We start from the raw sequence: 15,954 nt of genomic DNA, 5'->3' as shown, positions 1-15,954 counted from the left end.
TACCCATAGTCTTTTTATCCAAAATGAACAATCTCATCTTCCATTTACTCAAAATATTGCTGTTTGGGATGGTCATCTTTTACTGAAGATTTGAGGGCATAGGGATGGAGTAAAATTAGACCTCACAGAACAGGAAATGGATTAAAATCGAACACTAGACATCACTTGTTTTATGAGTCAAGGTTTCTCACGAGCCTTCTTTTCTCCATGGATTTGGGCCTCTGGCCATGTTGGGGAGTTCTCTCCCTCCCTCTTCTTTTCTGCCAGCGCACAAGCCCCAAATTTCCATTAGTATCTATGCACAGAAGGACAGCTCTTCGTCCTTCACCCCAACAATGTTCACATTTGCATATCCCCTCAATTCATTAAGGCACCTTTTTTTTGATAAAAATTCCCTGACCTGGATCTTTACCCTTAGCATCTGTGAGAACTAGAAGTGGCCAAATAAAGTGTGCAGAGGTGATTTTCACATGCTGACTTACCCTGTAGTTATTTTGAGACCCCTCCCTGTCTCCCTGTATGTTGCATAAATGCACCTATCCCCCGTGGCTGGAACGTGAAATGTACTTAATAACTAGTAGTACCCTTTCCCTCCCTAACCCTCCTGCACTCATCTCGCCCTGAATCTCCAGATAGGAAGGCCACTTTGATTGAAATACTGAGTGTGTGCAAAGAGGAAGCAGGGCCCAAAAGGCTGAGAGACAAGGTCTATGAGGGCAGCTGGCCCTGGCCCAAGCAGAGGTCCAGGGACAGGAGGGGCACTGTTAAAGAGCTCGCTCTTTGAACAGCCAACAAAGAGTCAGGGACGAGTGGGCGGATCAATTGTGCAGCAGAGAGGAAATGAGCCTGAGGAAGGAGTCACACCTCTGCTCCATGGCCTGTATCCTCTCCCAGGTGGCATCACACCCCCATTCTCAAGAGTACTTTCACCTCTGGAGCCTCTAGCAGGCCCATCCTTGCAGAGGAGAACAAATTAGATTCCTCCCCATGCCGCCCCCAAGTTTGCTGACTCAATTCATCCCCCACCGCTTCTAGGTCTTCCTCTTTATGTTGTCACTTTGTTTCATTATTTATTTTTAGCCCGATTTCGGAAGCTTTTACTCTGCCGGGCATTGGCAGGGTATCAACTGCATCATTCTGGGCTCTGAAAAGATCATTGTGCAAGCCTGGCCTCGGGCCCTCTGGGGACACAGTCCTAGTGTGAGCCACGTCACGCTGCCTCTTCACCCTCCTGGCCAGCGCAGGGGCTGCTGCATTCCCCACGGGTCAGCTGGCACAGTGGCAATGAATATTAGAGATAGACATGACCTTAGATTTCACCTGGCCCAGCCCCTCACTCTCCAGTGGAGAAAAAGAGACCCAGAGGACTAAAGGATCAGCCCCAAAGTCCTCCATGGAAGTGAGAGAGTTGGACCCCAAACCACGGACTCTTTTCAGTCTCATGCTCTTTCTTATGCACTAGGGAACAATTTATGGGACAAAATCAGTGGTTCCTAAATGCTCGTAGTGATCAGAGTGCCTTCTCCATTTTTATTTTATATTTACATTTTTTTCTGGACTCTGAATGCACTTACATTCATGAAAAATATCAAAAAGCTAGAACATCAGTGGGAGATCCTCTCATGGTACTCACATACTCTCCAGTTTGTTATTGTTTCGCTTTAAGAAATACAAAAATATACATATATATATCTTTTGCCATGAGCCGGGAGCAGTAAGCTGGTACTGCTTGCCTCCTCGGATGGGCTGCGGTAGGAAAGAAGGGACACGCTTCAGTTCCCAGGACAATGGTCTCTTTGACTGGGAATATACCGAAGCAGAATTACAAGTGTGCAAGAATAAACAAGGCTGGAGTCAATCTAAAGTTGCCTTACACTCTGTTTTATTAAACTCAATGCATTTCCGCTCCTATGTGCAGCGCCTAGGTTTGCTTAATTATAGATACCCGGGGTGAATGCTAATTGAGGCAGAGGACAGTCCGTGATCGGAAACCAAGGCCCTTTTCTGACCTCTACAGGCCGTTGGAGGAAAAAAGGAAGCTGCTTCTGGAAAATTACAGAGCAAGAGGCCCCGCGGACCAGGGGCTGAGGGAGATTTTTCCTGGATGCTTCCTCGATGCTGCTCTGAGTTTGCTGGACACATGTGTGCCCTACTTTCCTGCAGCTCTGCTATCCATTTTTAATAGGTTACTGAGACAACGGGTAGGAGGTCATTCTTGGGAGACGTTTGGAATGGAAATGAAGAACTTGATCGTTCAACGTGTATTTAATGAAGGTCCGCCGTATCCTGGGCAGGGTGCTAGGCCCTCAGGATACAGCAGTGAACAAAATAATCCCTGTCCTCCAGGAATCTCTAGTCTGGTGGGGGGAACAGAAAACTCCACAGGCAAAACCTTGCAACAAAAGCTATGATAGGGTTCCTATAAGGCACTATGGGAACTCAGAATCAGAGCATGTAAGACTACTTGGAGGAGAATACATTTGAGCACACAGTGAACGAACACACATAGGTGGAAGCAGGGAGAATAAAGTGCTTTCTGGAAACCGGAAGTGACTTTCTAGGGCCTGAGCATGGGCTTGTGTTAAGAGAGGAGACTGAACAGTAAGCCAGTGGCCGGATCGGGAAGGGCTCAAGTGCCAAGTTCCACTGGCATTTTAGGAGGCCAGTGAAAGGTGGTACGCAGCAGAAATAGAAACAGATTTTCATTCCAAATGTTATGTCTACGTGAGAATAAAGGGCTGGAGAGGAGGCAGAGCCTCCAAAGATGAGGACAGTAGTGAGGAGACCGTTGCTGAAATCCAGGTGAGAACTGGACCAAGAAGAAATTTCGAGCAGCAGATTCTAAGCAAAGCTAATAGTAGGCTTGACAAGACTGGTGAATTCACCCACTGAGTGAAGCATTAAGTGCCTGCCTCAGTCAGACATTGAGCCGTGCATCAGGCACACACAGAAACAGATTCTCATCGAGATGATCCAGTTTAGGAAACTGGGAGGTAAAGACTTCTCTGGAAGGAGATAATGAGGCTCTGACATGGAACTTGCGCAGTTTGAGGTTAAAGAGGATATTATGCAGGGATGTCCAGCATGAGTTGTTTATATTTGACTCAAATATTGAAACCAACAAAAATAACAATAATACATCTTCCTAGAGAGAGAGGATTGCTCCTTGGCCTCTGAAAGGCCCTGAAGAGTCTTTGAAGAGGCACTTTCCCTTGCAGTGCAGGCTCAGCTGTCAGACTGCCTGGGTTAAATTCACCATCTTGCTACTTACTAGCTGTGTGATCTTAGGCAAATTCTGATCTTATTTTGGTCTCAGCATCCTCAGCTATGGAACGAACATAAGAAGAGGGCCTACCTTGTAGGTTTGGGTTGTGAGGCTTAGACATGATAACAAATGCAATGGACTCAGAGTACTGCATGTAGCAAGAATTCATGTTCAACCCATGTTAGTGGCAACTGTCGGTTGTTGTGTACTATTACTGTCCATCCCTTCTAAGGAAGTAAAAAGGAGCACGGGTTGGGAAGTCAGACTTCTCGGGGAGTAGATCCCAGTTCCGTCACTCACTAAAAGTGTCCCTTTATATAGGGCCAAACTTCTCGAAAATGGCATTAGTAATGCCCATTTATCACCCAGACTGGTGGTGAGAAGTTCAATGAGTGACTATGAACAGGGTAGGAACACAGGCAGGCTTTTCCTCCCCTGATGCCTCCTAAAATAACTTCCTCTTCAGAATGAAATGGGGGTGGGGCCTGGTCGATATTATTCTATCCACGATCATCCATTCATTTAACACCCACACCCTCGAGGACAGGGCTGTGGGCCTCTCTGCTTCCTCACTCTGCCCCACAGCCATTCCAGAATGGATCTCAGTGTTACTTCTTGCCCTGACCTCCAAAGACCAAGGCCACACTCAGACACCTCAACTGAACTGCGCCAAAGAATTGTGCTTAAAAATTATTATTTTGTCAAGGGAATGGTCATGACACATGCCTGCTCTTAAGAAATCATTTTCACCCTATAAGGCCCTACAAAAGACTATAAAAGATCAATAAAAGCTCCTAGTCAGAATAACCAGTATACTCCATGCATTTTAACAGTTCATTGCTCTGCTCTGTTTAGCTACTTGTCGTACGAGGTGAGTGTGATTAAATCGGTAATTTTCTCCCCAATATGCATTCTCTTCCAAAGAGAACTGGATCCATTTTTCTTCATGACCTGAACAGGCTCAAAATACACACATGCGAGAAGCCCAGTCTATGTCATATGCCGATGAGAGAGGTTCTCACATTCTACCCCAAAGGCCTTCACTTCCATTTCTGTGTGACAGTACAGCGTAAAATCATCACCTAGCTACCCCTTGCCTTTAGAAACATGTGCCTGATGACAAATCTTTCCTCACTCTGTTTTCTTTCTGAAAGCCCTGGACCTATATTGTGTGTGTGTGTGTGTGTGTGTGTGTGTGTGTGTGTGTGTGTGTGAATCAAGCTCAATTTCAGCTCTATTGTGTTGAAATGCGTGTAACAGATAATCTTAAGTTGTATACAGTTGAATCGTTTTTATTATTAGGCACAGAAAGGCTGTAATATAATCCATTTTTACCTAAAAATTTCCTTTTAGCAGTTCCTTTTTTTCTAAACAGCACTTTTTATCAAGAATCAGTTGGGTACGCAGCACACATGGAACGAAATTACAACACAAACAGAAGAGGACATCTGTTGGGGAGACAGCAGCAGACTCCAGACCTCATGAATTATCTTTGTCTAAAAAAGCTCGCATGGTTAGTCCCCAGGCTACACTGTCGTGTGTCTTTCCAAGACTAGAGCCTTTAGGGGGCAGGGGCGGGTTTTACCAACAGGGCCAAATGAGTCCATCACTCTGATGAGGATGCAAATGTTCAGGTCCACCACGCAGGTCTCTGTCCTGAGTCCCTAACAAGGATGACTCGTGTCAGACACTTCATGGAAGCTCCTTTTCTTGGCAGAGGGCAGAGGCTCCCCTTGGAATATGAAATTGACTCTACAGGTCAGTTGCTCAGGCTGGACAATGGAAACCGTGGGTGAGAACTCCTCCCCTCGGGGTGTAACATGACCTTACTTATGTTGGCAAGGCTCAATGCGAGCTTGTAACTCAAGGATCAGGAATGTTCAATTGTTCTTTGTGGCTCTGAATTCTTTTACTGGAAACCCAGAGGAAGGTGGAGCCAATGGATGGTACTGAAAGAAGCACCCAGGCAGCCAAGTTGGCACAATGCACATGGAGTCACGTGCCAGTTCTCAACAAAGTGAGCCTGTGTGTCCACAGCACCTTGATGAATACTGAAGGCATAGACTCTCAGAGATTCTGTTCCTCTATTCTCACTTCTCTATCTAAATACTTGCACAGTCTAGACAAGGACAAGGCCACCCTGATCCTTAAGAAGCTTGCCTCACACGGGAAACAGCCTTCCGAGGCTAGGCTATACTTGTGCTAGATGCCATTTTAATGAAACCAATTTCCCTTCCTATAACACAAGCTCTGATATGAGATGGAAAATGGAGGAATTTAAGGGAAATATATGGAATTTCGTTGAGACGTTGGATGTCCAGTTTTGAGGCTAGGTGGAAGATACATTTTTGAGAAACTTTAATGTGTCAGGTGAGGGGAGACATAGAAAGATAATAGGCAGCTCCATGCATCTTAGAATTCTCTATTCATTGGCTAGTGGGGTTGGGGCTGTAAAAAGCACGTAAATAAAGTTGTAAATGGCAAGCATAAGCACGCCATAAAAGGAATGTATAAACGGTGCATTGGGGGCACAGAAAAGAAATTATATAACTTGACTTGGGGTGACTAGGAAATGTTTTACAGAAGAAAAGTGATACCTGAATTGGGTCTTGACACCCCCAAATGAGATAATGGGAGAAGCTTATCAGAGACAGAGGGAAAGTGTCAACAGGTTCGAAAAATCAAAAAGGGCACTTAGGTAGATGTGTGGCTCAAGAAGTGGTGTGTGTGTGCATGTATTTTTGTGCGTGTTCATCCACACTCACCAGTATGATGAGATAAAATGAGGTTATGTCCCATGGCAAACTGTAGAGACTGCAGATGGGCAGGATTTGAATCTGTAAAGGAACCAAAGAGTCTCTAGCACAGGGAAGTGTCATGGAGAGACAGGAGATTCCATCCTTAAAGATCATGGAAGCATGGTCCTTAGGGGATCACGAGAAGCCTTGTGCTTCTCTACCCATGATGATTATCCTGGGCGTGAAAATGGTCCCCCACTCTAGCCCTGCTATGCAGAGCATTGGACAACAGCTGGCACAGGACAGCCGTGCACGTGGCCTGGACCCCACATCACCTCTCTAGACGCACTTCCTTTGCACATTTTGAAGCAGAAGTGCTTCCCATTAGAGCTTCCAACTCCCTAGAATTCTTGAGTAATAACATTTGGCTCGGAGTTGGGTAGAACGTTTTGCAGGAACATTGACCATAGTGGTTTGGCCAGCAAGAGACATGTCTGGCCGGGCTGGGAGAACTGCTCCTGTGACTATCTGTAGGTGACTTGTGATGAGCCGCCCCCACCCCCAGACTGAAGATCGGTGAGGTGTGACACAGAATGGCCTTCTGTCCTAGCAGGAAGAGAGGAAAGTCTGCTCCCCGCCACTCTTCTGTTCCCTCCAAGCAAACTCCTTCACAGTTGGCTGGTGCCTGGGCTCAGTGGCTCAGGACTTCCACCCAGGTCCCCAAGCTTGCTGGGTGGAGCTCATCTTCTTCTACTTCCTTTCCTGATATACTTCTGGATTCTAGGAGTCCTTTCCAACCGGACATCTCATAGACCCCAGTATTCAACTACACTCCTTATCTCTCACCTCACCCCAAACCTGCTGCTCTTCAAATATGATAATTTTATACCCAGTGTACTTCTCAGACCACTGAACAAGCAGCATAGCAAGGGTGCCAATCAATCAGTCATAAACATGTGGTGCAGCAGGACTGATGCATACATGCCGACCTCAGTCCTAGCTATGCCTCTGCTGAAAATCTTTGTCTCCTCCCAGCACATTCAGAATAAAGTTCAACCTTTTCATCAACACATGACAAGTGTTGTTGATCTGACGGATGTCTATCTTGTCAATTTCATCTTCTGTCACTCTCCTTTCCCCACATACAAGCACCTGTTTTAAATCAGTTCATGCTGAACATTTTATTTCAAGCCATCACCCTACGCCGGGGTCTTTGCATAAACTCTTCCCACTTCTTAGCAAGTCTGTCCTCTTCTTTTTAACCAGGAAACTTACATATCCTTCCAAAATCACCTAAGTTGTCATTTTCTTTTGGTAGACTTTTCCCACCACCGCTGGCTCCATTAGATGAGGTGATTCTGTATCATCCTCTGCACAGCTCCATAAAGCCGTGTGCCACTGTGTTAAAATAAAATGTTTATTGTTCATCTCTCCCGCTGAACTTTGAGCAACCTCAGGACACAGTGAGTCTTTTTTCTCTGCAGCTTTAGAGCTTAGTAAAGAGCATGACACATAGCAGGTACTTAATATATATTTGTGACATAGATAAATCAATAAATAGTCCATGTTTCTGGCTTTTCCTGAGCACATCGCATAGAAATTTACCTGCCCTGGTCACATTCTCAGAAACATGGTAAATAATCAATTTTGAGCTCAAATGCAAATTGATGATGAGTTAGTATTATTTCCATTCTTCTCACCATTTAACGTTTTCAACAATATTATCTTCTTGAGCCTCAAGACAATGAAAAAAAAAAAAAACCACAGAAGCATTATGCCATCCTCTATTTAAGAATGGAAATATTGAATATGGGAGAAGTTAAGAGATGCTTTCAGCCTGGATTTGAATTCAGTGTCTTTGCTATTTCCCTCAAAACGCTCATTATGTTACAGAAATCTGAATGCCTTAATACAAAGAATGAATTGTGATTTATGAATGATAGCAAAGAAATTTGAAAAGGAGTTGAAAAATAAGGGACTATCAATAATAATAACAATAACAACAACAGTAATAATAATAATAATGTCAACTTCCCAAATCACAGCACATATAACTTTCTTGTATGCCTTGGGGCTAAATTATGGAAAACCATTTTTTTTCTGAGGCTAAACTCTTTCTGCTGAGTTTTCTCTGAAATTATTCTGTTTCCAAGATCTCTTGGTGGTGGTAGGTACATCAGGAAAAGTCTCTTTGGCATGTTTCTGAACCTCAATATGTATTATTTTCTTTTCCCTTAGGATTAAAATGTCAAATCTTTAGCCTTGCCTACCTGAAATAAAGACTACATTTTCCATCCTCCCTTTCAGCTACCTGTGTTCATAGGACCGCTTTCTGGATGGTGGGATTAAGCAGAAGCAGTATGCATTGTTTTGGAAATATGGAGAACATGATCTTCTATTTCTGTCCTTCTTACTGCTGACTGGGATGTAGATGCAAAGCCTGATGCTTCAGCAGCTCTCTTAGAGCAAGAGTAGAAGTAACACACGGGGGTGGGGGGTGGCTAGAAAGCTGCTGAAGCTGAGTACCTGACATCAGGCACTCGTGATACCTGCTCTGGTCTGCCTATATCTGGAATTCCACATGAAAGATAAACAGACTTCTATCTTACAAAGGCTACTGCTGTTTTGGAGTTTCCATCTCTCATAGCCAAACCTAATTCTAACTAAATACATGTGGCATCTGGACCAACATACATTTGCTTTAACATATTATCTCCATTTCATCTTCCATTCTAATCTGCCTTCCATGCTTCTTCTCATCCTTTCTGCCTGGGCCCTGTACATACCGTCCTTCACACTTTCAAACTGTTTCCATCTGTCTGTTGAAGGGGCTTGCTCCATTTTCACTTGGTCTAAGCTATGCCAGCCCCCTAGAACCTCCTGCCCTGATCCCCTCTAGGAAGAGAGAGTATTTCTCAACCATGTGACTCCATAGAATGTTAACTGTGAGAATAACTCCGCAGAATGTTCTGCCTGCATTATGGAAAAAAATAAGCCAATATTATTGTCTTCAGTGTGCCAAACTGTATACTTTTACATGTTATCTCATTTCATCTTCATAATAACTCTATGATATAGATATGCTCATCTCCATTGAACTGTGGTTTAGGGAGATTTAATTACTTTCCTCCATTCTCATAATAAGTAAAAGCCAGATCCGGGATATGAGCCACATCTATCTGAGTCTGAAATGAATGAATTGCTGCCTCCCAAGATTATGAATTTCATAGATTTGTAAAGACCAGTGGCCATGTCTTATTCACTATTGTCCCCCTTCCCTTACAAGGGGATCTTCTGCAGATTCTATATCTGCAAAATGTATACTGTTCCAACAGACCAAGGATGATTACTTGGTTGTACAGCCTTTTATGTTCAATCACCCAGCAAGGGAAGACCCTGCCAGGACCCTCAGAGTCTCAGTGGGGCTCATGGTTTGGGCTGAGAGGCTCAGATGCTATAAGACGGAGACAACAAGAAGTGATAACCCTCATATAGAGAACGACTTAAACAACCACTTAGAATTCTGGCTGAGAAGACACGAAGAAAGTCCAACTCCTACTACTTCCAGTCCACTCCAGTTTCAAGCACAGGAATGGAGAAGAGCTCGGAACAGTCTTCAGAGGATCCATAGTCATCTTGAGTATCTCCCATTCTATCATGATGACAGCATGTATATAGCCACCTACCTATATATGTAATATGCTGTAATGAAGAAGCAGCCACTCTCGGGACTTCCCTGGTGGCGCAGTGGTTAAGAATCCTCCTGCCAATGCAGGGGACACGGGCTCAAGCCCTGGTCTGGGAAGAGCCCACAGGCCACAGAGCAACTAAGCCCATGTGCCACAACTACTGACTGAGCCTGCGCTCTAGAGCCTGCGAGCCACCACTACTGAGCCCGCGTGCCTAAAGCCTGTGCTCCGCAACAAGAGAAGCCACCGCAGTGAGAAGCCCACGCGCTGCAACAAAGAGTAGCCCCCGCTCACTGCAACTTGAGAGAGCCCGCACGCAGCAGTGAAGACCCAACGCAGCCAAAAATAAAATTAATTAATTAAAAAAAAAAAAGAAGGAACCACTCTCTATGCATAGTGAAACTAGAAGAAAATCTGGATGTAGGGATGCTGACCTCGCATGGGCTGGCTTTCTGTGCCAACACTGTGTGTGTGTGATGGTAACGCAACAACGTGGCAGCTAATCCGGTGGTTAGAGGAACAGAACTTGCTGTGAACCTCAGGGTTATGGGATGGCTTTTCTTCCCTGCCCTGGCCCCTCCTCTTCTTCCTCTCCTTCATCCCTGTGGAAAGCGCATTCCTGGATCTGCCGGTCCAGCTCGGAGAAGCTCCCTTCCTGGTCCGAGCTGCTGTCGGTACCATAGTCAATCTCCTCCAGGCAGGGAGGCTCATCATCCAGTTCTGAAGGGATGCTGCTGTTGCTGCTACATCTGCCACGAGTTCCCAGAAGACATGGAGAAGAAAGGAAAGAGAGGGAAGGAGGGAAGGAAAAAGGGGGATAAAGGGGGGAAAAGGGGGAGAAGGGAAGTAGAAACAAGGAGGTGAAGAGAAAGGAGGGGGAGAATAGAAAAGAAGTTACCCAAAGAAAGGAACATTTACAATTGGTTGGAAAAGGAGGGTGGAGGTTATCTTCACTGAGTTTTTTGTTGCTTTTTTTTTGCGGTATGCGGGCCTCTCGCTGTTGTGGCCTCTCCCGTTGCCGAGCAACAGGCTCACCGGCGCAGCCGCTCCGCGGCGTGTGGGATCTTCCCGGACCGGGGCACGAACTCGTGTCCCCTGCATCGGCAGGCGGACTCTCAACCACTGCGCCACCAGGGAAGCCCCTTCACTGAGTTTTAATCTCAAGAGTCCCTGTTCCTTTCAACGTGTTGCATACATAGCACCCTGTGTTCTCAACCACTACCTCGAGATGGGGGAAGAAAATCTGTAAAATCTGTGGGCTCCCTTCTTCCTTGGCCAGCAGAGTCTGCATTTCTAAGTCCACTGGAAGATTTCCAATCACAGGATAGGGACAGCCTCATATATTTAACACTGTCAGGGTCCTTTAAGCTCAAAGTGAAAAATCAGAGACGGCTGTCATTGACTGAGAATGTCATATCGGTTATGCCCAGGAAAGAGGGGGGATGGAATTCAGGTAGGTAAGATTCAAAATCCCTAATGTTTCCCACTCTAACAGCACAATAAGTCATATTACATAGCTCCCCTTCACCATGGTGAATACTTTATTAATTTAAAAAATTAATCCAGGTGGACATGAACGGAGAGAGTAAGCGGGAAAATAGTACTCTTTCCACTATGTTTGTACTCCCTCATCATCTCCCCTACGTCCCTCCAGTTTATTCACAAGTGGAAGATCACAGGGGTTGACCAATGAGAGACAAAAGGGGGCAACAGGAATGAACATCAAACCTGGACCACATATTGTGAGCAGGGGAAATTTCCTCCCAAGGAACTCTGTATCTTTCTCATTTGCATGAGGTGCCTTCTTTCCTGAAGAATTCCTAATCGCTCCCTACTTAGGACTTAACCAGTTAGGATTAGCAGCGTGCTGGGTTTCTACTCTGTGATTTATAGAAGGCAAGCACTTCATAAATCAGGCAGAGCTGTTCATCCACCTGCCTCGCCATAAACAATGAAAATGGGTATTCAGCAGCGTGGTTACGTTTTAGCTTGGGACATGAATCAGAGGCCAGTTTCTTAATTGTCCACTAACTGTTGCGAGCTGCTCCATGCGCTTCAGGCTCTCAGTACCCTAAGCTGCAGGTCTGGTGGGACATAGCATGAATGGAAAGGAAAGAGAAGAAATATGAATTGTGATTCCACAGCACCACAGCATTAAATTGATATATTTTACAGGCTGAATGGTGGGTGATAAAGCAGCTGAATAAAGGAAGGTAAGAGCTTCCCAGTCATAACACAAGCTCAAGTCAGCAAGACCAACTGCCTTTGACTCCGCTGTCACCATGGTAGGTACTGAGGTGACCATGCTGTACAATGTCAAGAGCCTGAGTTTTAATCCTGACCAGGGGACCTTGGAATATCCCCTTCACCTCACATAATGACAATAATAATATCTCAAGAGTTGTTGTGGGGTTGTGAATACCAAATGAGAAAACACATGGATGCAATCTAGCAGAATGGACTGCAAAATAAAAGCAATCAACAAATTTTAATTCCACTTTATTGTGGATACTGAAAAAAAATGGTGCAACATGGTGGTAAAAGTGAGCACGAACTGAGATAGGTTGCTTCACACCTGGGTTGCTGCAATCTCTATTACAAAACCATCCAAACTGGCAATGCTAACAGTTTCTCTAAAACATAATTTTTACTATTCCATTTCAAATTCAGTAGCTTGCAAGAACTTGCCCTTGCTTATTAATGCAATGTGAGTATCGGTGGATGGGACATTCTTAAAGGGTCCAGTTGGCAGGAGTCCAGGAGTAAACAACAGAGTCAGCCTTCCCATAATAAGGCCCTGCCTTCCCTTCACTGTAGAGCCTGCTCCAGTCACTCACAGACTTGGAACTTTCCTACTACAGTCAAGTTGTCAGGCTGTTCTTGTTGTGACCATTCAAATGTACCAGGCTAAATGTGTTTCCAACTCTTTATTCATACAAGCAATTTCCTATATCTAAAATCATCTTCCAACTCCTCAACATCCAACCAAGGCAGCTGTAGAGTGTAGGAAGCAGGGTACCCTCTCTGGCTTCCTAAAGGCGGCAGAAAAATGTCTTGACTGTGCACGCCCGTGGGTTTCAGCAATGCAGCAGTAGAGTGTGTTGCTCGTGTGCACGTGTTGAAGTTAGGCTGGGAGTGGGAGAATGCCTGGACCACTCTCACGTGTCAGCCCCAGCCAGGGAGCAGGAGAGTGTTGCAACTGCCTGTGCTCTCTGGCTTCAACAGGGTGGGGGATAGTGCCATGACCACTTGCCCCTGTCCATCTTAGCAAGGCAGCAGGAGGGTGATGCTTCTGAGCTTAACTGCCTGTGCTAGCAGGGTATGTGGAGAAGGCAGTAATGGCATCTGCCAGCACCTCCATCTCTGGAGTGAGTTTCAACTGACCCCTGCTCCTCCAGCACATGCTTTTAGATTAGCAAATGGGTCTCTTTCTCATATACTCTAGGCACATTTCAAGCTGCTATTTTTTCTCTGGGTCTCAGGGTGGGTAAGACCATATGGGAGCCCTTTAAAATGGAAGGTTCAGATTCCTATAGCACTATGGGTCCCTTAGACATAAGCCCTGTTGGTCTTCTAAGCCAGACGTTTTAAGGGCTGTGTCTCTGGTGTAGATCGCAGGTGATGGGTACATAATGTGGAGCACCAACCCCTCACTCCTCCTATAGAAACACTGGACTGATGAGATCCCCTTCTTATTGTGTGTTGCCATGCTGGTGGTCAAGGAGAGCTCTTGCCAAGACTCTGTCTCAAACTTCCCTGCCCTTCTCGATGTGGTCCTTTAATCTTTAGTTGTGGTGAAGCAGGTCATCTAGTTTTCAAATCTTTTTCAGAGAGAAATGATCCATATATAGCTATAGATTTGGTGTGTCCATGAGAGGAGGTGGGTTCAGAATCTTCCTATCCCGCCATGTGGGTCTCCCATTCAAAAGTTTTATATATGAATTAAACCATAATTATCATGTCAGTACATTTTAATAATTTTAAACAAATATCATTTCCTTTGTCATTCATATTTATAAATAAATGTAAAGTATACTATAAATATAATATAAAATTAATACATAATATACAATGTATAATATATTATTAAACTATATATTATACATATTACTATGTTACATATTTATATGTTATATACATTTATATATATATTTTTACAAATTAAGAAAGCTTATAATAGTTTAATTATGTCTCTCACTTATTTGCCCAAATGTGTAGGAATTCTGATGAGTTAGAGAATCAAGATGCGTATTCAGGGACTCCCACTTCTGGAGAGATACAGAACTATTTCTCCCTTTTCCTCTTCATAGTTCTCCCTGGATATTATATATTAAAGAAACATAAGGAAATGTGGATGAAATATGGAGAGAAGAAGCCAGACCAGATTGGGACCTAATGGCCAATATGGTGATATGTTCTCTGGGTTTTCTTTTGGCCTCATATTCTCTAGTCTTGGAGCTGGAGAAGCTGACAGCCTGGAACTGCTCATAAGTGCAGACAAAAAGTCCCTAATAAGAGTTTGTTCTCTTTATCCAAATGATGAGACAAGGAGCAACCTCACAAAAAAAGACAAGCTTTAAATTATAATAGCTCTATTCCAACCAAACCCCACAGAAAAAACAGTAGTCCTACCCTCATTTTGCCAACAGAAGCATGGTGAACCCAGATTTTTACTCTCATAAGACCTAATTGTGATGTCCGAAATCCCCTTCTTTCCCTCATGCTAAGGAAGCATCAGGGAAGGCAGAATAGAGCCTGAACTTTCATCTCCAATGTACAATAATGAGGTCTCCTACCCATTGATATCAGTGGGGACCATGTAGGGAGCCTGGACTTCCAAACACAACTCTTGGTAACAAGACGACTCCTTACCAGTTTTTGTGGAGACCAATAACGAGGTACCCATGCTGCTTCCACCCAGAGCAATACTAGTGAAGGCCTAGCAGGAAGCTAAAACACTTACCAATGCCCAGAAGTAACAAGGAGCCCTCAGCACCATGGGTGTCCACAGAGCCCAATAGGGAGGCTAGACTTTCACCCACATGTGGCAGTAACAAGATTCCTTCTTCTCCTCTCTGAGTGGTGTCACAGGAGCCCAGTTCAAACAGAAGATTTTAATAAGACCCATATCTCATAGTATATTATCCAAAATGTTCAGATTTCAATAGATAATCATTCATTTTACCAAGAACCAAGACAATTGATAGATGCCAACAGCAAAATGACACAGATGTTAGAATTATCTGAGAAGGATTTGAAAGCAGACACCATGTATGTGTTCCACTGAGTAATTATGGACACACATGACAAAAATAATTGAATGTCTGAATAAAGAAATGGAAAATCTCAGCAAAAAATAAGGAGTATAAAGAGGAATCAAAGGAAACTGTAGAAGTGAGAAATACAATAACGGAAATATAAAACTTGACAAAGAAACAGAAAGTCTCAACAAGGAAACAGAACATATAAAGAGGAGCCAAATGGAAAGTTTAGGACTAATAAATACAAAAAAAAATCTAAATAAAAAAATTCAATGGGTGGACTCAACAGCAGAATGGAAGGAACATGGGAAAGAATCAGTGAACTTGAAAACAGGACAACAGAAATTATTCAGTCTGAATAACAGAGTGAAAATAGATTAAAACAATGAACAGAACATCAAAACCCTGTGGGATTATAACAAAAGATCTAATATTCATTTCAGCAGAGTCTGAAAAGAAGAGAACCTGAAAAAGTATTCAAAGAAGTAATGGCTGAAAATGCCTTAAACGTTGCAAAAGACATTAATCTACAAATACAATAAGCTGAGCAAATCCCAAATAGCTAAACCCAAGGAAACCTAACCAGACAGATAATAACAAGCTTTCTGAAAACTAAAGACAAATTAAAAATCTTGAAACTGGTGTGAGAGAAACTTTAGGGTAACAGCACTATAGTGGAAAAATAATTCTACTGGCAGCAGAGATCTCATCAAAAACAATAGGGGCCATAATAAAACAGAACACCATTCTTCAAGTTTGAAAAAAAAAGAACTACCAACCTAATACTCTAAATCCAGAAAAAAATAGCCTTCAGGAATGAAGGGAAAATAAAGACATTCTTATAGGAAGTAAAATTTTCAGAATTTGTTGCCACCAGACCTACCTGAAAAGGATGGCTAAAGGAAATCCTCTAAAAACAAATGAGCTAATAAAATAAGGAATGCTGAAATATAAGAAAGGGAGAAAGAACAACAAAAGAGTAAAAATATAGATACAGAAAT

Source organism: Lipotes vexillifer, unplaced genomic scaffold, assembly GCF_000442215.2.
Source record: "Lipotes vexillifer unplaced genomic scaffold, Lipotes_vexillifer_v1.1 scaffold495, whole genome shotgun sequence".
NCBI classification, from domain to species: domain Eukaryota; kingdom Metazoa; phylum Chordata; class Mammalia; order Artiodactyla; family Lipotidae; genus Lipotes; species Lipotes vexillifer.
This window is presented reverse-complemented; position numbering follows the sequence as displayed.